The 25,139-nt window shown below is 43.1% G+C and overlaps 1 protein-coding gene across 4 annotated transcripts in view; it reads right to left on the minus strand.

Moving 5' to 3' along the window:
- The window catches only part of FOXP1 (forkhead box P1), a 625,834-nt gene that overhangs the window by 331,073 nt on the left and 269,622 nt on the right, over positions 1 to 25,139 (minus strand). For all 4 annotated transcript variants that reach the window (XM_062201264.1, XM_062201263.1, XM_062201262.1 and 1 more), the window contains exon 4: positions 14,720 to 14,782. The gene's annotated coding sequence lies outside the window, so the exon portion shown is untranslated. The remainder of the gene's footprint in view (positions 1 to 14,719; positions 14,783 to 25,139) is intronic.

A 25,139-nucleotide genomic window follows, 5' to 3' on the forward strand; every position in this document is an offset into this window, starting at 1 on the left:
ATTTAAATGAGAACAAAAAAATGTTAAAACTCATTGTTGGCAAAGTGGCAATGAAATAAACCCTCTCCTCCAGTACCTGGTAGAGGTGTAACTGGTACATTTTGAAAAGATGACAACACATATGGAGAATACGTAAGAATTCTGCAACTTTCCCCCACAGACTAAAGAGAAAGAAATTAATAGAAAAACACTTTTGCACAGATATGCCCACTGCAACATAACCGAGAAAAACCAGACACAATAGGAAGGAAAGTTCATTATATATTATTACATTCAAAGGGATGATGTAGAATGCAGCCCTTCAAAATTTTTTTAAAGATTTATTTATTTATTTGAAAGGTAGAGTTACAGAGAGAGGGAGACATAGAGAGAAAGGTCTTCCATCCACTGGTTACTCCCTAGATGGCTGCAAGGGTTGGAGCTGGGCCAATCTAAAGCTAGGAACCAGGAGCCTCTTCCAGGTCTTCCATGTGGGTGCAGTGGCCCAAGCACCCGGGCCATACCTTCTACTGCTTTCCCAGGCCACAGAAGAGAGTTGGATTGGAAGAGGAGCAGCCGGGACACAAACTGGCATCCTTATGGGATGCTGGAGCCACAAGCTGAGGTTTAGCCCACTATACCACAGCGATGGCCCCTTAAAATTTTTTGAGAATGCTCCATGACACAGGACAATGCTCAGTGCAAATATGACATGTTTAAAAACTGATACACAAGTCTGTACAACATATGACTGTAGTTTTGTTACTGTATGTCCACTCCACGAAAAGAAGCACAGAAGGAGATATGCATATTATTCTTGAGGTCAGGATTCTAGATCATTGTTACTCTTGCATTTGGCCTCTTTTTCTAATTTCAAATTCCCTGGTGCCAGCCGGCCTGTGGCACTGTGGATAAAGCAGCTGCCTGTAGTGCCAGCATCCCATATGTGTGCCCGTTTCAGTCCCATCTACTCCACTTCCAATCCAGCTCTCTGCTATGGCCTGGGAAAGCAAAAGATGGCCTAAGTCCTTGGTCCCCTGCACCTGCGGGGAGACCTGGAAGAAGCTCCTGGCTCCTGGCTCCTGATCAGTCCAGCTCCAGCCACTGCAGCCATTTGGGGAGTGGACCAGAGAATGGAAGACCTCTCTCTCCCCTCTCTGCCTCTGCCTCTCTGTAACTCTGCCTTTCAAATAAATATTTTTAAAAAATCCCAATAATAACCTGAACTTAAAATAAGAAAAAAATGAGGTTCATGAAAACGTCCTTTTCTTTCTATATAAAATACATAGAATATTATGAGAACTTAGCTGATGAAATAATATATAATTATGACCCTTTTGGATAATTCTATACCTGTATCTTATAAAGAATGAATGTCAACCCCATTCCAGAACCAGAAGGCAGAAGATTCTGAAGCGTAAGCAGCTGAATCGACTAATGTGCACCTCAAAAACAACAAGCCACACATGTTCTGACCCCTTTACATTTCCCCGGCCCTTGGCCAAACACATGTCACTTAAGAGATCACATGTGGATGAGGTAGACAGCTACATTCTCATACCGCACAAAACTCAACTTTTCCAAAGATGGTCAGTGCTTGTTAACCCAGCAGGAGAATTCTAATTCTGTGTACATTGTCATCAAACTGCCTTGTTTAACAAAAAAATCAGACCTTAGCGGGAGGAGAGTCCGAGAGGGAAAGGGGAGTAGAGGGGAGAAGGAAGAAGAGTAGAACTGGGCACTTTCTGAGATGAATATTTTTGGGTGATTCTTCTCAGACTTAATATTGTGAAACACCTCCCTATCCCTCAACATGGCTTGGAGTCAGAGAGAATGTTGGAAATGGAATCCCAAGAAAAGAGCTATCCACATTTTTAAAAAGGCACTTTGGTTTCTTTTAGGCCTAGAATTCGAACCATCAAAATTAGTATTTCCACTTATTTTTGGCATTACATCATCAAAGGAAGGAAAGGGTGTAGCAGAACAAACCAGGAACTGACTCCCAAAATAATGACACGGTGCCCAAGAGGATGTCACTTCCCTGTCTGCATCTTAGAGTTCCCTCCAGCAAATGACAAGGAATGGACTGGAGACGCCCTATGTTCCGAGTGCTCACTGACATTATAAACCTAAGGAAATTCCACTGCATGGCCACGAGAAGATGTCAGAACCAGATGGGGTAACCACCTCCAAGGAAAGGGTGGTTTTCTCCCAGGTACACGATTCAATTTTAAACACGATGAACATCACAGGAACTCAATAAATACTGGTGCTTCATCAATTAATGACCATTCAGGAGGTATGGCAAACAAGAGAACTTAAATTTTATAATTCAGAAGTTTTAAGTACTTTTGAATGTTTCAGGGTACATTCAATGAAACTCAACCAAAGAAAATTTTGGAGGTACAATGACAAACGAACTAAATTAATGGATGTCCCTGAGGCAACAGAAGGATGAAAATTTGGGACAACAAAATAGTGACAGCACGAATGGCTCCCTCTTGACAGGATGTAAAATTCCTACCTCGTATGCTGCAAATCAAGTTGGTAAAGTGGGAAAATATCAAGAGAGAATTCAGGTAAGAAACTTTAGCATCCAGAAATGTTGCACTCAGTGTTGATGCAATTGTCTCTCTTGTTATCCCAGAAACATAGGATGCCAAGGAATAATTTTATGTGCCTCCAATTAATAATACCACTTAAAAGTAGAAGAAACTAGGCAGAAATATAAAAATCACAACATTGCTCTAAAACTATTGTAAGAGATGGTGTTATCTCAAGACACCCAATGGAAATATACTGGCCATCTAGAGCAACTGGACGAAACCTTACAGGCCTCACAGTGAGAGCAGACAACACAACAATGTCAGTCACCATGGTAGCCTACAGACGCGATTTAGATATAAGTAACTTGGGAAAATACTTAGACGTTAAGGATAAAAGAAATGATTCCACACATTTTTTAAATAAAACTTATTTTCAGTGAACTTTTGAAAGACCCCTTAGCATACACAGATTTAAAAAGTTTTGCAGCAAACTTTTAATTCTATTTTCCATGACCTTTTTGAAGTGTCCTTGAATAAACAATTCTCTATTTAAAAATGGTTAAGATACAGATAAAATATCTAACTGTTTGGGTGAAGCTGTGATAAAATTTTCCTTCCTACAATTTCTGCCTATATTTTTGTTTCCTGAATTTCTTTTAATGACATTACATAATAAAAAATAAGTAGCACCATTTATTATCATTCACAATGAGGGAATGCTCTTGCCTCACCCAACAGCATCTTAACAGTATTTAGCAGGCAAACAGAGACAATGCACGCTTTTTTTTTTGTCATTTACCTACTATTTCCTAGACGCCTGAAGAGTTGAGACCAGTCTACAAACCTTGAAAATAATTCAACTGTGTTTCAGAATACTTGAATTAGCTAGAATCTTTGATGCTCTTAGTTAACTTGAAAGACAGAGGAACCCATCAAAGACTACCTATATTAGTACAAGGTAAAGGTGAGAGACCAGCATGTGGCTCAGACTCAAACTAGTACTTTACTGATCTAGAGACTCTGTTAACCACACCAAGCTGTGAGGTGCCTTAGATGATTAAAATCACCATAGTCTTAGTTAAAAATGGAATATATCTCCCCGTCCCCTCTACCTTCGAAACTCCGAATCTCCAAACCAGCAGGTTAGAGAATGGGTCAAGAGGGACCAAAGGCACAGGATTCCTATGTTTTGCCCTGATCACAGGCTGAGTATGCCCCAGATGTCACAGAAGCGAGGGAGCCAGGGACAGGACCAACTGTGGTGATCTCAACAAACAAGAATGCCGAACAGGTCCTGCTCCTGGGCAGACAAGGTGAGCCAACCCATTCCAGCAAGCAGAGAGCGAGTTGAATGAAGTCTGTATATATTTTTTTTAAGTGAGAGTCCAGCATTTTTTATTCTTGTTAAGGTCAACTCCAACTTCCACGTTGAAAACCCAACAGTCAGCTCTCATAACATCATTTTTTGGAACTCGTAGCAGCGTCTGACACAGCTGACAACTCTCTTGCTGTACAGCCTTTTAATGGTATTGGCTTCAGAATCCAGACCCTAGGGCCCATCTCATCTTGACTGTCCCATTCCTCCTTTGGGGACCTCAACCAGTTTCATGCCTTTACGTTTTCTTTAGATGCTTACAAATCCTCCATTTAAAGCCCAAGCTAGTGTACTTCCAGAACACCAAGTGCTCATTTGACAACTCAATCTGGGTGAATAACAAACAGCTCACACCTCCCAAGTTTACAGCCATGTTCTTGGTCTCCCCATTGCCTCTCCCATTCCCAAACTGCTCCAGCCATGGGCTTCCCCATTCAGTCACTGGTAACCCCATCCTTCTAGCAGCTCATTGGACCAAAAGACCTTAGCTTTGAACCCCATCTTTCTGTCTACAACAACCATCAGTGAACCCTGTCGATAATACCCTGTCATTCAGGGCAAAACTCTGGGTGTCAACCTTGATGTACACTCTTTCACACTGCTCATCTACTCCACCAGGAAATCCTTCCTGGCCTCGATGGCCACCTTGATCCTGGTCATCACGACCTCTCACTGGGATTATCCCAGGGGGCCTCCTAACTGGCCTCCCTGTCTATGTCCTCAATCATCTACATCCTATTTTCACAAAAAGTTGCTTCCAGAGTGATCCATTTAAAGCATGAGTCAGATTTTTCCCTCTATCAAATGAGCCCTCTACCTTCTCACTAAGACTACAATGAAACTTGGCGTCGTGCTCAGACTGGTCCTGTCTCCCACTTCTCTGTCCCCTGGTAACTAACTCTGCTTTGGCCATCCTGGCTGACCTGCTCTTTCCAGAACAAGACAAGCCTCCGTTCAAACATCTGCTCCACAGGCAGATTCATGCAGATCACCCTACCTACAGCTGCAACCTCTTTCCTGCTCATCCTGACCTCCCCAGCCCTCCTGCATTTTCTTCCACAGTACCTGAAACCACGTATATTTCTGGTACATTTCCCGCCTGTCCCTGTCCTCAAAGCCAAGTAGGTTACTAGTGTCTGTGTAGCAGGGTAGGTTACCAGTATCTAGAAATACAATGCCTGGGGTGCGGGTGGGGAGGTTATAACATAGCAGGTCAAGCTGCAGTGTGGGAAGCCCACATCCCTTACTATAGTGTGGGTGCAAGTCCCAGCTACTCTGCTTCTGACCCAGCTTCCTGCTAATGCATCCTGGGAGGCAGCAGATGATGGCCCAGTGCTTGGGTCCCTGCCACGCACTTGAGAGACTTGGATGGAGCTCTGAGCTCCTGGCTTTAGCCTAGCTCAGTCCTGGCCATTGCAGGCATCTGAGGAGTGATCCAGCACGGAAAATCAATCAATCAATCAATCAATCAATCAGTCTCTCTGCCTTTCACGGATGATGGAAATGAACATTTTAAAATAGGAAATATAATGCCTGGCCGGCACCGTGGCTCAACAGGCTAATCCTCCGCCTTGCAGTGCCGGCACACCAGGTTCTAGTCCCGGTCGGGGCGCCGGATTCTGTCCCGGTTGCCCCTCTTCCAGGCCAGCTCTCTGCTATGGCCCGGGAGTGCAGTGGAGGATGGCCCAAGTGTTAGGCCCTGCACCCCATGGGAGACCAGGAGAATCACCTGGCTCCTGCCTTCGGATCAGCGCAGTGCGCCGGCCACAGCATGCCGGTCACGGCGGCCACTGGAGGGTGAACCAACGGCAAAAAGGAAGAACTTTCTGTCTCTCTCTCTCACTGTCCACTCTGCCTGTCAAAAAAAAAAAAAAAGAAGAAAGAAATATAATGCCTGTCACATATGTAACTGTGACAATGTTTAGAAAAGTAAAAATCAAAAGTCGAAAAAAAAGTTATGCTTCTTTATTTGAGAGGAAGAGAGTCAGAGCTCACATGTTCGGGTTCACTCCCCAAATGCCCACGACGGCTAGGGTTGGGCTGGCCTGCAGCTAGAAGCTGGAAACTCAATTGAGGTCTCCCACATGGGTGGCAGGGTCCCAGATACTTGAGCCCTTACCGCCGTCTCCCAGGCTCTATGTTGGCAGGAAGCTGTAACTGCCAGGAATAGAACCCAGGCAGTCCACGAAAGGATGCGGGCATCTTACCAGTCTGACTAAATGCCTGCCCCTGGAAATAATTTTAATAATTTATTTTATTTAACCAATGTGTCCAAAATGATCATTTCAGCCTTTAATTAATGAAGAAAATTATTCAAATATGTCACATTCTTTTTCTAGACAAAGGCTTCAAAATACTTTGTGGATTTTATACTTACAGCTCATTTAAGTTTGGGCTAACTGTATTTCAAGTGCTCAACAGCCACATGTGGCTAGTGGCCTGCATACTGGCCTACCACAATGCCTGGCACACAGCACACTTCTAATAAAGTTGCCATAAGTGAACAAATGAATGAATAAGTCTACCTGGCAGCAAGAATTATTTACATGGTAAAGACAGTATCTGTACATTAAAGTTTCAATATCTATAAATAAAATCCTTATTACATGTGATAGACTGATTTTTTTTTTTTAGACTTTACTCTATTGTATACTTATTTCATTTAAAAATATTCTTAGGCACAACCCACAAAATGGATTCCCAAACTCACTAATGGGTCTCAACGCTCACTTTGAAAATCACTGATTTAAATATACTCTTAAGGGATGCCATTTGTAATGAATGGATTTCAGGATACTTCCCCAGCCTTCTGCAGACAGCTCCAAGACTCTTTCAAAGACAGGACTGACCTCTAGAGAAAAGAAGGCTAGAGGAGGGGTGAGCACCCAGAGTACTATCCAATCATGGAACGCAGCCATCACAGCCCGTCCAATAACCCGTCAGATTTCTTTTTTTTTTTATAAAACAAGGTAATTTTAAGTAACTTATCACACTGTTAGGTAATTAACAAAACATGTAATTACCTTCAATTATATATTACACACAAGTTAATATACAAAAGTCAAGGAGAAATAGGTATGATTTTCAAACTTCAAAAAGAATAGATTTGAAGGGAACAGAAATAATTCAGATTTTTCATTTGATCCCCATTCTCCTTTATGCAAAGGCCACAGAAGTTACAGTAGACAAGGTCAATGACAGAGAAAAAAGTTAACTGAAGTATCTGACCTTCATTTGATACAAGGGTACTTCAAAAAGTTTGTGGAAGATAAAATTAAAAGGTAAGTTTACTTTGATGCAAAAATTTTTGAAATCAATGCAGTATTTTTATAATATGAATTTCCAAGACATTGTTGAGACCCCTTATATGCAGAGATTTTGAAATTGTTTTGCACCCAAACTTATCTTTTAACTCCATTTCCCACTCATTTTTTGCAATACTCTTATACTTACAAAGTCTCACTTACCAGTATTTTTTTAAATGCCACCACAAACTTCACATCAAACCTAGCCCTGGGCAAAAGTTGCCACTACAAGCATCAACTTTTAAAATAAATTTGTAAAACAAGGATTCTATCAACAATAGACTTTTTGCTCCTTGAAGGTCCTGGGCGTCACCAGAACTGAAGAATTATGTTGACAAGGTTAACACGGATGTGCTACCCTTTATGGGGTTTTGTTTTTGTACAGTTAAGCTTCAAATTTCTTCCTGAGGCTTTTGAATTGCCAAAGAAAAGCAATACTTCCTATTCCTCACTTCTCCATGAAGTTGCTAAGTTGCCACCTAACGTGAGGACCTCTTCCAAGACACACCAGGTCAGCAGCTGGGATACGTGCACCCTCGGCAGAGAGAACAGCAGAAACATCGTTTTCAAAAGAGCAGAATAAAACCATTTGTTATTTGGCTTTGTGGTTTTGATTGTTCCCTGTGCAAAATATGGCTACTTGATACGTGCTGCACACGCTGTCTTCCCTCCTAAGTATGCCTTCATGTACATTTCAACAAGTGACTTCTGCTTGAAAACGAACTCTATTGAGCATATTTCTCTGCAAATCAATATTTAAAACAATTTTTTCTTTGAAACTAACATTCAAGAGAGACAGCTCTTGTTTACAGAATAACTTAGTTTAGCATTATGGCTAACAATGTTTAAAAACAGTAATCTTAAAATGCAAACATCTAAATTCTAAAGGTTAACTGTTGAGAGGCCACACCAGTTATGTGGAAATACATAGTTGCTCTGCATTCTATCCCTTGAAAGAATATTACTGCCCACCATTCTCTTGGACTTATATGAATAAAAATGTGGGGTCAATGGTGTGGCATAGCAGGTTAAGCCATTGCTTGCAGCACCAGCAATCCCATATTAAGAGTACAAGTTCAAGTTTTGGCTGCTCCACCTCTGGTCCAGCTCCCTACTAGCGGACTTGCAAAAGCAGCAGATCTCCATGTGGGAGATCTGGATGGAGTTCTGGACTCTTGGCTTTGGCCTGGCCCATTCCCCACAGTTATGGCAATTTGGAGAGTGTACAATGGATGGAAGATATGTGTGTGTGTGTTTCTCTCACTCTGTGTCATTCTGCTTTTCAAATAAATAATTTTTTAAAGAACTTAAACAAACGGAGTTTTTAGAGTTTAAGATTTTAAATGCAGGCCGGCACCGCGGCTCACTAGGCTAATCCTCCGCCTTGTGGCACCGGCACACTGGGTTCTAGTCCCAATCGGGGCACTGGATTCTGTCCCGGTTGCCCCTCTTCCAGGCCAGCTCTCTGCTGTGGCCAGGGAGTGCAGTGGAGGATGGCCCAAGTGCTTGGGTCCCGCACCCCATGGGAGACCAGGAGAAGCACCTGGCTCCTGCCATCGGATCAGCGCGGTGCGCCGGCCACAGCGCGCCGGCCGCGGCGGCCATTGGAGGGTGAACCAATGGCAAAAGGAAGACCTTTCTCTCTGTCTCTCTCTCTCACTATCCACTCTACCTGTCAAAAAAAAAAAAATTAAAAAAAAGTAAAGATTTTAAATGCCTTGGATTAACTTTGATGTGCTAGGAGCCAGTCGCAGAGATCACACACTGTAGGATTCCACTGATATGCAATGTCTAGAGTCAGTAAATCTATATGGACAAAAACTAGAAGTGGCTGTTGTCAGGGACAGGGCGGTGGGAGAATGCAGGCTGACTGCTAGTAGACACTGTGTGTCTTTCTTGGGTAATGCCTTAAAACTAGGCTAGAAGGTTGCAAAATCTGTTAACATGCTAAAACCTAGACTAAGTACACTTTAAATGAGTGAATTGTACTATGTGTCAATTATAATTTGTTTTTAAAGATTTATTTATTTTCAAAATGAGAATAACAGTGAGAGAGGGAGAGAGAGAGAGAAAAAGATCTTTCATTCGCTGGTTCACTCCCCAGATGGCTACAATGGCTAGCACTGGGCCAGGCCAAACAGGAGTTTCATCAGGATCCCACACATGGGTGGCCGAGGCTCACAATTGGGCCATCTTTTGCTGCTTTTCCAGGCCATCAGCAGGGAGCTGGATTGGAAGTGGAGCAGCCAGTTCATGAGCCAGCACAAACATGGGATGCCAGTGTCACAGACGGCACCCACTACGCCACAACTGCAGGACCCATGAATTATGATTGCAATAAAGCTGTTCACACAAAATCAGCACGCACTCGACTGGCATGAATGTTACATGAAGATGAAGACATTCTCACAGAGCTTCCACACGATGCTAACATACATATTCCCTGACACCTGAGTCTCCCTGTTACAGCATACCTTTCTTTTTCTTTTCTTTTCTTTTCTTGACAGGCAGAGTTAGAGTATGAGAGAGAGAAAGAGAAAGAGAGAGAGAGAGAGAGAGAGAGAGAGAGAGAGAGAGAGAGGTCTTCCTTCCGATGGTTCACCCCTAAATGGCTGCTATGGCTGGCGCACTGCGCTGATCCGAAGCCAGGAGCCAGGAGCTTCTTCCTGGTCTCGCATGCGGGTGCAGGGGCCAAGCACTTGGGCAATCCTCCACTGTCCTCCCGGGCCACAGCAGAAAGCTGGACTGGAAGAAAAGCAACTGGGACAGAACCCGGCGCCCCAACCGGGACTAGAACCCAGGGTGCCGGCGCCACAGGCAGAGGATTAGCCAAGTGAGCCGTGGCACCGGCCTCTTTTTTTTTTTTTTTTTTTTTTTTTTAAGATTTATTTATTTGAAAGACAGAGTTACAGAGAAGGAGAGGCAGAAGCAGCGAGATAGAGAGATCTTCCATCTGCTGGCTCTCTTTAAATGTCCACAATGGTCAGGGCTGGGCCAGGCCCAAGCCAAGAGTCAGGAGCTTCTTCCAGGTCTCCCATGCGGGTGCAGGGGCCCAAGCACTTGGGCCATCTTCTGCTGTTTTCCCAGGCACATTAGCAGGGAGTTAGATCAGAGGTGGAACAGCTGGGACTGGTGCCCATACTTTTTCATAGCAGTCAATACACAAGTTCACAGAGATGTATATTAATGAAAAAATTTTGCATGAGTTTCAAAAACTTTTTGGACCAAAATATTCCATCATTCCACTTTTCCACAAATTCTTTGAAGTATCCTCATAGTTGCCCTTCCTAACTCTCATCATCATCATCATTCATATCTGTCTTCTCCAGAATATAGATGTATGAGGATAGAAATCCTGTACTCATAGTCTAGCTCTAGGAGAGACTCAGTACTACCCCTGTTTTTCCTGTTTTATTTTGGGCCTCCCAGAGATCAGTATCTGTTCTAGTGTTTTTTTTTTTTTTTAAAGATTTATTTATTTATTGGAAGATCAGAGGAAGAGACAGATCTTCAATCTGCTGGTTCACTCTTCCAGATGGCCGCAGTGGCCAGTGCTGGGCCAGGCTGAAGCCAGGAGCTTCACCCAGGTCTCCCACGGAGTTGGGCCATCTTCCACTGCTTTGCCAGGCCATTAGCAGGGAGCTGGATCCATCAGAAGTGGATCTGCTGGGACACAGCTGGCACCCATATGGGATGCTGGCGCTGCGGGTGGGGTATCACTACACTGCATTGCCGGTCACTGTTCCTGTATGCTAACAGGAGGTGTTCAGCAGAACAGATTCCGTGAGGGGGCTTCAGAAAGCTCACGGAAAATGGAGTTAAAAGAAATCCTGTACTTACGTGATACTATGATATTAGCCCTTGGGCGAGAACCACCAATTACACCCTGCAATAAGAATTAGTGTAAATGTGTAGCTATGTGCATTTGTATGTCTGCATGTGTGTAGGAATGAGGTTATCAGAGCAATTCAGCAAAACAACAGATAAAATGTGAAGCTCAAAGACCCCGTAACATTTAGACAGCCATTTAACTAATCCACGTGGGCTCGAGTGATGATCTTCAACTCTCCATACCATTCAGAATTACACACAAAAAGATGAATTTTACAAGTTGGTTTTGGATTTTAAGTAAAATGCATGTGGATGAATTGTCAATGGTGAGAGGACAGGGAGAAAATGCTGCATAAACCTTTATTAAGTCACTGAACCAAGGCAGCCACAATAGAGTGACATCAGTGTAATTGTGACCAGAGCAAGATCTCTTTTCAGTGTCTGTCTTGACCTTGTAGACGACCTTGGGTAAGTTGCTTACCATTTACAGGTCCACTTTCCCAGTCTGTAAAGCCGGGATTGTAATAATTGCCAGCTACCTCGCAGGAATGCCAGCAACCAGACCCATTTTGTAAAGCACTCAGATCTACTTGGAAGAAAATTGTGGTATCACTACCAAGGATGATGACTGTTATTTATGATTCTTCAGACCTTTGGATCTAAATTTAAAAAATGGCTTCATCTGGTTTTCTGAATTTGCCTGGCCACGTTTATGCACATAACCAGTTGTTCCCAGAGTGCCTATGTAGGCATATTTATTTGTATCAACACTGACTGCTAATGATTCCCAGATTTCAAATTTCAGGCATGCCGTTTACTGAGAAGCTCCTAGAATCTGAAATCCACATCCTACGTAGACGGTGAGAGACGGTGCTGGGTTTTAGTCTATCACTAGGTAGCAAGATCTTCTGTTTAGGAAACACTAACCACCACACTCATTTTAGACATTCAGACATTATTTTATATTTCTTGCAAACTAGTTTTCTTTATATCTAACATTTATGTAATAAATAGTTTTTGCAAGGCCTCTGAGCTTCTTTGAAGGTGAAATATATGGGAGAACATTTGGCCTAGGGGAGGAGATGCTGGTTAAGACTCTTGCATCCCACATGAGAATGCCTGGGTTTGGTGCTCAGCTATGCTCCTAATTCTAGTGTCCTGTTAATGTTCCCCTGGGAGGCGGTGATGGCTCAAGTAATTTGGTCCCTGCCACTTACATAGAAGACTGGACTATATTCCTAGATCTGAGCTTTTCTTTGGCCCTGCGCTGGCCATCATGGGCATTTAAGGAGTATACCAGCAGATGGGGGCTCTGTCTGTCTCTCTTTGTCTGCCTACCTCTCAAGTAAATAAATTAATATAAAATCATATATAATTTATTACTCTTTTGAGCCCATAAGCCCTAATTTATTTCTAAAGATTGAAATTAGAGTCAGATCATGGATGGGACAGATATTACAGAAGAAAAACATGTTAATAAAATGTTCATTGGGGATAGAAAAAAATGAAGCTTACCTATCAAGAACAAAAACAAAGACGATAAAGAAGGCTGAAATTGAGAAAAACTAAAGATTGAGCAAAAACTCTTACTCTGAGCTACCTAGCTGGCAAGACAAAGAAAAAACTATATGGATTCATTAGTCAGTTTTCTTTGTGTCAAGAATGGAGGCATCAGGAGAACATCTTTATGATCCAGCAATTTTATAAGGGGGAGGTCCTATAGACAGGATATTGAACAATATAATTGACTACGCAGTTGATTAGTGATTATAAAATACTTTTTAACATGGACTCTCTCTCCCAGTTAATGCTAGCAACTTCCTGGGAGCTGTTCTCCTCCCCCCAACTACCCCTCCCCACCGCCAAATTTCTCCTTAACCCATGATATTTTTAACTTTGAACAATGTCATAGAAATTAGGTGGAAAAACCACATCTCTATTTTTAGATCATTGGATATAAGCATGGACGTTATAAAGATATCAGATCAGAATAAAAATAACATACATACAGGTGATTCCAAAGAAAACAATGAAATCTTATCAATGAAGCTATAATTTGGAGGCATAGCAACAGGGAAACTCTCAAGGTGATTTTATTTTATCATCTTTTCATCTACTTTTCCAGCTAGGTTTAATCCCAAGCTTTAGCTTCACTGGAAACCTTTGCTAACAGCAGGAGATGAATTAAACACCTGGCACAACTTTGCAGGAGGAGCCTCCTGCACTGAGATCACTCTGAGATCACAGAGGCCGGGAGACTGCCAAGTACACCCCAACAAGCAGCTGTGACACAGAGGCAACAGTCCACAAAGCAGAGATCAGTCGGCAGAGCCTTGGTATAGACTGATCCTTTCATTTTTAAGATTGGGAAACTGAGTCTCAGCACACCCAAGTGTTTTGCTGAGTCTTGCTGTGGCTTAATTGCAATGGCTACTGGGGCACATCCCCTCCCATGCCAGATATTTAAAGGGGACTTCGGTCCTATTTTGAGGACAGTTAGGTGTTGCACTGCAAAGGTTTAATTTAAACAACATAGGTGGTGAAATGATTTTTTTTTGGTCCAAATCAAATGTGCCAGAATACAAGTATAAAATCAAATCTAGACCCCTTTCTGGTACAACCTAGAACCCTAAAGGCTTGGAAGAAATTAAAAACAAATGTGATCAAACAATCTGCATGTTACGAAAGTTTCATAAAAACTCTTGTTTAACTAATGAGTATAAGCGGTCTGTATCTTATAAATTCATAAACTTTAATTTGGTAAGTCCAGAGCAACAGCTTTATTCAACTATGACAAAAAATAACCTGTTTTTAAACAGGTTCACATCTACTAAATCAAATACAACTATTAAAGGCCCAAATCCAAAAATGAAATGAAGACGCCACTAGTTGAGAAATATCAGACGTTCAAATCATTTGCAAGATTATCTTGCATAAGATGATCTTTGCCCTGATCAGGAAGATACTTTTGAAATCAAGTAAATACATCTCTCATCTTTAACCATTTCAACCAAACGGCTTTGCAACCCCCTCCCCAAAAAGTGATTTTGAGAAAATTAAATTTGGCTTTCATTCATCAAGCTGCACTAGTCTCTCTGAAAAGTTCTAATTTTAAAATCAAGTACTCATTTGATTTTCAAGCAAGGTCAAGAGAACAAGGCAGCCTAGCGCTGACATTACAGGGCTATGCCCCACGCCGCTCAGCAGTGACATCAATGTGGCGTGTTGCTATGGTGTCTGACTATTAATTTCTGAAAGAAGGTGATTACAAAGCCGCCAGATGAACATCAACTGGATGACACCACTTCAGCACAGAACACTGACATGCGCTACTCTTGTTTGCAGCAAGTTAATTTTTATGAATCGCCACTTCTCTGATGTGAATATTCCTGTCTAATAGCAAACCCACCATGTCAACCAGCCAAAGATATGTTCAGCTTCCACAATCAATAAAGTAATATTGGGGGGGGGGGGCGGCGTGGGGGAGATGTGAACCTGTGGACCACTTCCTTCCTGGTAATCTTTCCTTTGAAGACTGCCCCAAATGGGCTCCGGGTGGTATTTACACAAATAGGTACATGTATTATTTGACAAATACAGATGAGAAAACAAGGGAGTTAAAATGCCTAGGAGGTGAGAGATAGGGCCCTAGATATAAATCTACTAATCATATTTACATTTACCTTTATTCTGGCTTCGGTAGAGCAATCTTCAGTTATAGTCACCTCAGAAGGTCACTTCTTACCCTGCAAACAAAAGAGAACATCAAAATCTGGGCATCAAGAGAGGCAGCATCCTCCTCTACCTGGGACAGACACAAGCAAAACAAGGGGGGCGCTCAATTCTGTTTCACGCGCACTCACTTCCAGAGCGAATGCGAACAAGCCCCAAGATCTCCGCTTCTCTGGACCACACACCTTTGAGGTCTTCAAGACAACAACCTCAACTTGGGAGGGAAAAAGTCAAGGTGAAACGCTTCACACTGTGCGTATGAACTGTTTCTCATCTTCTTGCCCGTCGATTTATTTTCATGTGGAATAAAATATGACTCACAGGCCTTTGTTTCTGGAAACCAGACCGCTACTTGGATGTGTCTCTGTTTGGTGAACATCCACAACATCTTTAATTTCATTAAAGCAGAGGCTCATCCGTTCTACAGAGGGGAGCGAGTCCTCGCAGGCAAGATGCATTATACCACTTTGGACTTCTCCAAACGAATAAAAGCATCACTGTGCGCCGCTTGGGGAGGGCTGGGGGCTTAATTGCCGATGAAAGCTGTTCACAGAATGTTTTCCACTTAGCATAGATCTACCAGATCTACGAAGTTAAATAAAAATGGTTCACGTCAGATGAAATAAACAATTGAAATCAAGCTTCCTAAAACACAAAGAAAGCAGGGAACACGTTTTAGCCCACATCCACTCCTGCATCTGTACACTCCCTCCTCGAAGAAACATTACAAGCTGCCTCTTGCTGCCCATGAAACTGGGATCAACATATGGCACAAGTGACAAGAAAAACATTTGTTTATTAATTTAGATCAAGTTTCTAACGGGTACAGGATTCATTCCACATCCATTGACCAAATGCTCATGTAATTTTTTTTTTTTTAAAGATGGCAAAATCAAATCAACATTGTACTCAAATGTTCATCTCCTTTGCTCATTCTGGAAGACAATATGCAACGCAGTGGTTTTAATTTTACAGGACTATGTCCCTGCATGTCCCTCAGCCGTTGGCCCTGAATGGGGAAAGGCAAACATCCCCGAGAGGAGGAAAAATCTTATTTCACCAGGGCGAAAAAATTTGAAAGTGGCACTTTGCTGTGTACTCTTTGAGGAATTGATCTGAGGCCAATTTATGACATTTCCACAAGCAAGTGTATGCAGATTCTTGCCATTAAGATTGGAAAAAGATGCAGGCTCTGAGTGAAATCGTAATTTTCATGTTTACTGTAAGAGGAAATTGGAGGTTTTCACCATAAATGTTCACCATTTGGGTGGGGGAAAACCCTAGCTCTGAGACTTTAGGTTACTATTTTGCAACCTGCCCAAAGCCTTTGTGTTTTTACACAAAACAATTCAAATTGAAAATGAAAATCGTGTGCTTTACTGCTGATGTGTGTCCCCAGGATTGGTTTCTCCAATGGTGAGAACTCGCGCTCAGGGATAAGGAAGGAGAACAGAACAGAGGGCTCTGCAAAACAGCCCCCTCCCTCGGGAGACACAAGGCCCAGCAGCTTCTCCCACCCACCCCCAGAAAAGTCCACCTCTACCACTCACCGAATCTGAAATGTAAAGCCAGTGAACTCTGGCAGACCCTACTCAATTCGAAGTAAGAACACCCCTTGCGCCCTCCTTCCGACTTGAGACGTTCTCCAGTGCGTGCACTCTATACTCACTTATGTTTATCTATTGAGCTGTGTCTATTTCTGCGTGTTTGGCAGTCAGACCTATAGTATCAGACTTTGCAATGCAGATGAGATTTGCTATCATATAGGCCTGGCAAACAACTGGACCTCATTAAAATTTAATTTTTTTAAACTGCTGAAAATGCCTACTTTGAATAAAGTTATCGCTAGTGCTGCACTAGAACCTGCAGATCATTTTCAGGTAAGCACTAGACCTGTTTCTCTTCTTAGCTACCCACCCACCCGGTGTATTCTGTAAGTGAACGCTGGGCGAAAATGGAAGCCAGCTCTTACATCGATTTTACAAGGGTAAATTTTTCCCTGGGCAGCAGGGGGCACGGGGGAGATTAATAACAACAAAATTATACAATTGACTTTCCAACATATAAATGCTAAAGCAATACAAAATTGGCTACATTTAATTTTCACGTTTACATAAAAAAGATTGCCAGTGGGATATAAACTCTATCTTTCTCCATTTTGAAGTTCTATAAATGTTAATGCACATGCACATTTGACCACTTGTTCATTTATTTCTCTTGATTTTAGTTTTTAGAAAAAGGATACATTAGCAAAGCAATCGAAAAGATCTTTTTTTCCTAGTTTTGCTGAGAAAAAGATTAATAGTTCAACAGCTGTTTGCCATCATGCTAAATTAAATGAAATGTGTCAATAGAACAGACAAGAAAATTAGGGGGTAGTACTGGGGCCTAAGTCTGCATCATTACAAGCTTAGAAGAATCGGAAATCAACAACTAGGAGAAAAATCTGTGTTTAATTTTTTTTCCCCAAAGCATAAAACTTCCGTTTCCAAAACTCTTATCTGCTATTTCTTTTTAAAACAATCACTTCTCCCTAGCAAATATTATCAACTATTTACCTGTATGCTTACTGGCAGTATGAATGTCAGAACTAAAATTAGATGATTATGTAAAGCTTTTAAGTTAACAAAAAAAGGTAAAAGAAATATATTCCCCTCCAGCCCACTTGTCTTCTTTTAAAAAATGCTGTCATCACACAAAGTGCATTTTCCCCCCTTTTTCTCTCTCTTTTTAGAAAGTTTCCTATCGGTTTTAGGTTTTAAAAATGAGCCAAGGATACAGTAAACAGAAATTAATTCTTTCCCTTGATGTCATTCTCTGCAACAGTTAAGACCCTGTGAACACCACGGCTCTTCCTGGGCCTCTTAGTTACTGAGGGCAACAGTGCCGCTCACCTGAGATCAGGTGATAACCACACAAACCAGGGTCTATAAGATACCACACTTCCCCTGTGACCTCAAGGGTCAGAAACTTCACAGTACCTTCCTCTCCCTCTGCCTTCCCCACTCACCCCAGATTAGAAATGCCACTCTGTGAAACCTGTATGTTATTATAACGCCTCGTTACACTTTCTACAGGCGTGTTGTACCCCGCCTTTATGCTGTGCGATATGGAAGACATAGTGCCAACTGGTGCTTGCAGTGAAGGGTGCAGGTGGGATCTCATTTCACAAGGCTACAAATGAACAATACAGTCTCCTCTTCCCATGCATTTCCCCTTTTTCCTTTCCAGACAGCTAAAAGGAATGACCCGTATCAGGATTTCTGTATTATCTGTCATTTTGCACAATTATGCAAAAGTGACTCTCCGGGATGGACGATGTATTTGATCTCAAGCTTTGGCCCAACAAATGCTGGCTGAGAACACCCTGTGTGCAGACTCAACAGGGACAGAAAGACGAGCGAAGCCAGGCTCTGGCCCGTGACGAAGAGGGCAGTTTAGGAGGTTCCTGGCATGAGGACCCCTTCCTTCTCCTAAGTCCAGGAACTCATTTGAACTTCCCAGACCTCCAAATCCTCAAACCCAAGAGAACAAACTTCATTGCACAAGCAGGTTCAAATGGGTCCATTTCCAAGAGATTCCTGCCACTTAGGTGAGTGAATCTTAACTCACGCAGGCTCTTGGGTCTCATTTTCCCATGATTTTTCAGAAAATGAAAGGATGACCAATGCATAGCATACAAGGCTTAGCTGCAAAAGGTTAATAACAAGGTCACTTTTTTTTTTCTTCACTAAAGACAAGAAAGGCCACTTACAAAGGCAACCCCAAAGTTTTCCCTATGCCCAGATGACTTCAAATATGAAATCAGGTTTACAAAAAGAAAAAGGAGAGAGGGAAGAAAAGAAAGGAAAAAAGGAAAGGATAAAGAGAGAGAGAGCGCGCTCACATACAAGTGAGCAATGCAGAGGGAGGAGAAGAAAGAGAAAGGAGGGAAAGAGGAAAAGAAAATCAAGCCACAATTGTTGAGTCCAGGTTTCCTGTGACCACAGGTGACCTTGGACGCCACCCATGCCTGCTGGCTTACACACATGACATTTTTTTCACTTGTCGACCAAACGAATGCACTACCTAGGGTCCATCACGCCTTAACTCCCCTTCTCAGTGCCACGAACACGTGCCCCACCCCACCCCAATTTCCCGTCTGGGACCCGCACCAAGTATTCGTGCCTAACTTTGGGGTCCACTCTGGTAGGCAAAACTCCGAAACGCTATAAATACGGTGAGGCATGTGGTGCAGGCAACCCCAGGTGACGCTGGCCACGGGGAAATTGCTTCAGGCTGGCGGCCCCCCAGCAGCTCCGCCTCGGCCCCTCTGGCTTGGGGAAACAGCTCTCTCCTACCTCACCGAGAAGTAAGACCCTGGTCACGGTCATGTGAACATATTTTATAGGTATCCTTTAACAGCCTTTAAATGTTGAAACCTAAAAACAATATTTGCTGTTTTCCCTTTGAAGCTCCAACAAAGCCTTTGTTTTAGATTTACCTTTAGTGTGCAATAAGAGTTAATAATCAAATCCATCCCAACCCCCACAAATGTTAAACAAAAAGATAAAAGAAATGCAAATAGCTATTGTCATGGAAAGTTAAAGTACCTGTCTGTATTTTTAAGTGAAAACTATTATCTCTATCAATCAAAATTTAAGAATACAATAGCGCTAATCACAGAAGGTGCTCTGACGGAGTTACTTTTCCTCGGGTAAAAAAAAGTATTTTTCCCCTTAAAAACCAAGTATAAAAGTCATATACTTACAATTAGACAGAGTGTTTGTAATTTTATTATTAAAAACCTTCAGCAGCCTCACTGTTAATAAATGCTTCGAAGTCTCTAGACTGATTTGTACCCAAGACGACCCGGGTCCCTACATATTTTAATAAGGTTGATGAAATTTTATTTAAATTCTCACAGTTTCCAACCTGCGGGGGAATAGCACACTCTTCTGTTGGAAAGAGTTACTCAAACACAGGCAACCGTGAACTGGTCGCGAAAGCTTCTTCGTAGAGACCCTGACCGCGATCCCTGCGCCCTCCAACCTCTGTGCAGGCCTCCTGGGGCACTGTGCCCTTGCTCACCGTGGCAACTCCTTTGGCAAGGGTCATGCTTCGCTCTCGGAAAGCAAGCCAAACGCCACCGTTACCCAGGAGGACCCCAGTGCCCCGTGCATCCATTCCTCTCAGTCTTGTTTTGTTTTGGTTTGATTTACTTTTTTTAAAACACAGGGATTAGCCCCTGAATATGGTGCTTTCTAAAGACAGTACAGGAACAAAAAAAAAATAGCCAGAGTCCGGAGAGTCAAACAAACAGCTCAAGATTACAATTCCTAGAGCAAACAGTTAAGGCAGGATGCCATTATGCAGACTGTGCCTGGATGGAGGGCTCCTCCACCGTGGGGCCAAGAGGCTGTCACTCCCCCTCCCCAGCAAGATCAGATTTCCTTCCCTCCCGACCGCCTCTCTCAGCATCATGGCCAACATCTCCAGTGTGCTATTAATATCAATGAAGAGACGATTCGATTTCCACAGAAGAAAACCCTTCCTATTCCGGCACAGACCTTCGGGGAGGACCCTGGCCCGGGAGAGACAATACCGCGGCAGAGTTGTGCTGCCTCCTTACAGTTCGGTCTTGCCCACTGTTTGAAGGCTTTTAGCAAACAATGGCAGCATTATCTGCAGGATAGTTACAAAACAGGATTTGTGAGGACAAAGAATAATAAAGCTGCTCTCTCTCTCCCCGTCTCTTTTCTTTTTCATTCCCTCCAGTCCCCCAGAGCCTCTCTGCCCAGTCCAAAGCCCAGCCACGTTTCCTGAGAGGCACCTGTACTTGTCTATTTCAACGCAGGCCAGCAACTGACAACCGCCCCCGATCCTGGAACCAGGATGGCTCTCAATAGGCGCCCACGAGGGCGGCAAAGTACTCCCCCCCCCCCCCCACATTTGTAAAATGAAACAAAAGTAGCGGCCTTGGCTTCACACACACACTTACCAGTTCATGGTGAGGAGGCAGAGCTTTAGGGCGGGAGAGGCAATTTTCACACAACAGAAGAAAAGTTGGGAGTTTGGAAGGGAGAAACTATCGGCGCTGGGAAGCGTGCGGGCTCTGGCTCTCGGGGCTCCCAGGCTGGCGGCGGAGTGAGGAAGGACTGAAGGTATGTGGGCTAAACACAACAAAAGCCACTGCCTTACTCTAGATTAAATATGCAGGAAGAGGCCCCTTTGCATAAACACAAACACTCAGCAAATGAATAACTGGCTCAATCAGACGCCTGCTGTGCCTTCTACCTGTCCTGGCTGTGCTGGAGACACTGCCTGTTCCCGGGGACAGGACTAAACAGGAGACAGTTAAACGTTATGTTGCTATAATAACAATTAAAATGAATTGCATTCATTAGTAATTAAGAACTCACTGGAGAAGAGGAGGCTGAGGAGGTGTGTGTAGTGCTATTGTTGTGTCTCCAGCTACTCCAAAAAGATCTTGGAGTGTGACACTTTGGTGGAGTTCTGGGGTGCAGTGCAGTTCAATCTCTAACACCCAGTGGGAGTTTTAAAAAATCTCATCTGTGTAGTCACAATTTAAGGCCACTGGTACACTTGTGGTTTCTCTGCCTTCTCCCACTATTAACTCATCCTTACAAGTCTGAATCCAGAGAAAGATACATTTTATGTCCAAACATAAAATACACACACACACACGCACATACATATATGTAGCATACACACATGCATACGTACATGTATTATATATACATGCATGCGTACATATGTAGTATACTTGTGCGAGTCAAATGAAAAAGACAAAAGTCACTTAACTTACACTCCTCAGTTCCTAATCATTGAAAGAAAATATTTCGAGCTCCCCAAATATATATCTCGAAAGCCTGCCTTTCAAATGTCACCAATCCATGACCACTCATTTAAAAACATTACCCATATATTAGAAAAGATGCTTTCAACTGAGTGGCCCTCACCACTTATAATTTCGATTAAATGACATAATTACAGTCAACAATTTTCTCCATTTCGGCAGAAAATATGCCATACCTCAACATAATTCATCCTTAGAACCCAGGGATTTAAGCGGGGGTGGGGGGGGGTGGGGAGGGAAGCCTGCTGGCACTCAGAGCCCACTGCTGCCTTTGCTCAGCATATGGGCTGGACTCACACTGACCTCGGCTCTATGTGCCAGCTCCATGTTGGTTGTAGGGACTTCATTATTTCCAAATACACTCTGCAGTACTAAAACCGACTTCGAGCAAAACAGAGAGAAGATTATGTTCATCTAGTGCTTTCCGGAGTCACACAGCATTACAGGAGCCAATCCAATGCTGTGTGCTGTAGGAGTGTGCACTGTTGCTTGGGCCAAAAGGGCAGGACACCAGTCCTTCCCAGGCTCAGAGACCTTGGCAGGAAGATCCCAGCCCAGCAAACTAAGGAGGCTTTCCATTTCAAAAGCCAGTTTAAATTTCATTAGCACAACACTGTCCCTAAGAGGTGTCATTCCACTGCAAACTTAGAGACCCTTACGGAGAAGTTTTTAAAAATACTGTAACAAACAAATAAACACAACCCCTTTTCCAACATACATCATGGCAGCTATTGGAGACAAGAGGCAGCAAATAAAAAGACCGCGGAAGCCCCCCCCAAAGAGAAAAACATAGGTTCCCTAAGAGGGGTTCCCACAGAAATGCAAGACTGGGATTGTGTTCGCTGTTTTGCCTTGAAATGACCTTGCAAATAAGGTGTTAGATAACTGGCTTCCACAGACGATAGGGATCTAACCTTGATGCAAATAAACCATAGAACAAAATGTAATCAGTGTATCACTGTGAGAAAGCCTCTGTCCATCCCAATGGAGCTTCTAATGACTGTTTTGGCAGTTCTGGCTGGTAGTTATGCGGCCCAGCTCATCTATATCTCATCCTGGTTGAGCAAGCTAATGGAAGTGCTGTTAGTGGAATCCAATATTAATGCTCTGTATCACGCAAACCTGGATGCCACTGAATGTATTATACAATTATAGGTGGTATCTAATTCCATAGGTATTAGATACTGGACGCTGAATTAATATTTTAATGAGGACGGTGAAATAAAGACGACGATCCAGGTAAGGGATCCATGCATTGTGGCCCAGCGAAGTCCTTGCTGAAAGAGCGCTGGAGCCGGGAGCAAACGGCACAGCCACAGGGATTGTGACAAAAATCCGTATGCAAGCTTTAGATGCTGAGTGACACATACTGGTGCAGAGAGTCAAAGATGTCATCTTCACACCAGCGCCACTCGCTGCAAGCTTGGGAGAAAATGAAGGGGGGACGCTGGGCGGGGGGTGGGGGGAGCAGAGTTGCAGTGAGACCTCCAGAAAATAAACAGGGTGTACAGTTTCAAAGGCTGCAGACACAGACATTTCATTGTTCAAGCCAATTATCAGTGGAAAATAATAACAACAGATGGATTCAGAGTCAGTGACTTTTCATATGCACTTCATCTCGGCGGAACAGATGATGAAACGCGAGAGCTATCTCAAAAAGGCAAAACATCTTTCAGTAAAAGAACTCTACAGTCCAGATGGGGACCTTCTAAGGCTGCTGATTATCTTCTTATAATGTTGTAAGATAGACTTACAAAACATTTCAAGAACTGATCAGATACGATGCGGACAATGGCTTCATTATTGGAGGGAGTCGCCTCAGACTTGTGACTGGACCCCGGGCAGAGATTTCAATAAGGTTAGGGCTACAGGCTTCCTGCTTTCTCATCAGGGACTGCAGGTTCCAAGGAAAACTAGAAATCTGTGCACGACAGGAGAGCAAACCGGAGCCCAAGGAGCCTGCGTTTGTGTTCTCTCTCATTGAGCTAAGGCCACAAGATAAACTGGGGCTGTGAAAAGGACACTAGATTATTCCGCAGCACTCTACCACGATGGGGGGGGGGGGGAGGGGAGGGGAGGCCCAGCTCCAAAGCAGCTCCTTATTAAAAGCAGTCGCTGATAAAACACCATTCCTCACATGCAGTTGGGGCGTCTTAAGAGGCCTTTGTCGCTGGGGATAATTTACCTTTAGGAGGAAATAAGTGCACGTACGGGAAAACTTCCGTGGTGGTGTGACAAACAGTTGTAAGACGCGCCAACCAAACACTAAGGTAAAACTCACCAACCTACACGGACCCAGCCTCGCTCTACTACCACCAAGTCAGGCTTGCTGCCAAAACACAACGCGCAAACCACAGCCTGAGAGTCCCCTACAACAACTAATGCTGAGAGCTAAGCCTCGCTACTCCTGGAATAATGACGTACCTGTTTTATCTAGCTCCCTGTCTACTTATCCATCCATCTCCATCCATCATCAACTGCACATTCATAATTTTGCAGAACTCTTTCTCCGACTTGACATAAAATATGGTTGCAATCCTGTGCTAAGAAAAAGCAAAGCTGATCCTCCTACTATTTACTAACATACTTAACATTTAAAAAATATTTTTATGAACACACTGTTGACTTCACAAGTTTATAACATAAGTAAAAAAATAAGTAAATTTTTTTTACAGCAAGGCTTTTCTTTCAAAGTACTCTGACAAAAGTAAATTCACAGCAGAACACACAGGCACGAAGAAAATATCGCCAAGGGCAAAATTCTGCAACTGCTTTAAGAAGCAAACAAGAACACAAAAGATGTGTAATGCAACCATCTGGCTCTCCTCATACTATATCAATGCCTCAACTTTATCCCCACCCCCTAGCCAGCCCACACCAATGCCACAAAACCAAATGGCTTCACTTATGCTTCCTGCGCAGCAAATTGACACAATCCAGTTAGAACACAAAAGTTGGTTTTTACCCATAAACTAGTCTCTCTCAAACTGTCCCCCACTTCAATGATTCTGGTGTTGGCGTTACTTCTGCAGAGTGGGACTTCTTTGAAAAACCACTAAGAACCTCGCTGTGATGAAGATATTCTCAGTGGGACGTATGGTCCCCAAAGAAGCCCCCTTAAAATCTTCATCCCTGCCATCCTGTGTTTCCTGTTAGAATAGGACGGAGAGGGGGAAAAAATGTTCCAGCTACAATGTATATTTTTTTTTTCATGAAATTGTGAGTTGTTTCCCCTACTTGCCATTCGAATAACTGCACTGAGCTTTAATCACTGCTTTTAAAGGCAGCATGTTCACTGGCATTTTCCCTCCTGTGGCCTTGTCTACAAACATTCACTGAGCAGCTACTAGGGCAAAAGGGGCTTGCTGGACAGTGGACACTCAACACCCAGTGTTTTCCTGTTTCTTAGCAGGACCCACTCGGCACATTAAGTCAGACACTCTATGCTTTATCACAAAGCTTCCATGCACAGGTAGGCTGATGCATTTTGTTTATTTATATGCTTTTTTTTT

The sequence above is a fragment of the Lepus europaeus genome, chromosome 9 (assembly GCF_033115175.1).
Source record: "Lepus europaeus isolate LE1 chromosome 9, mLepTim1.pri, whole genome shotgun sequence".
NCBI classification, from domain to species: domain Eukaryota; kingdom Metazoa; phylum Chordata; class Mammalia; order Lagomorpha; family Leporidae; genus Lepus; species Lepus europaeus.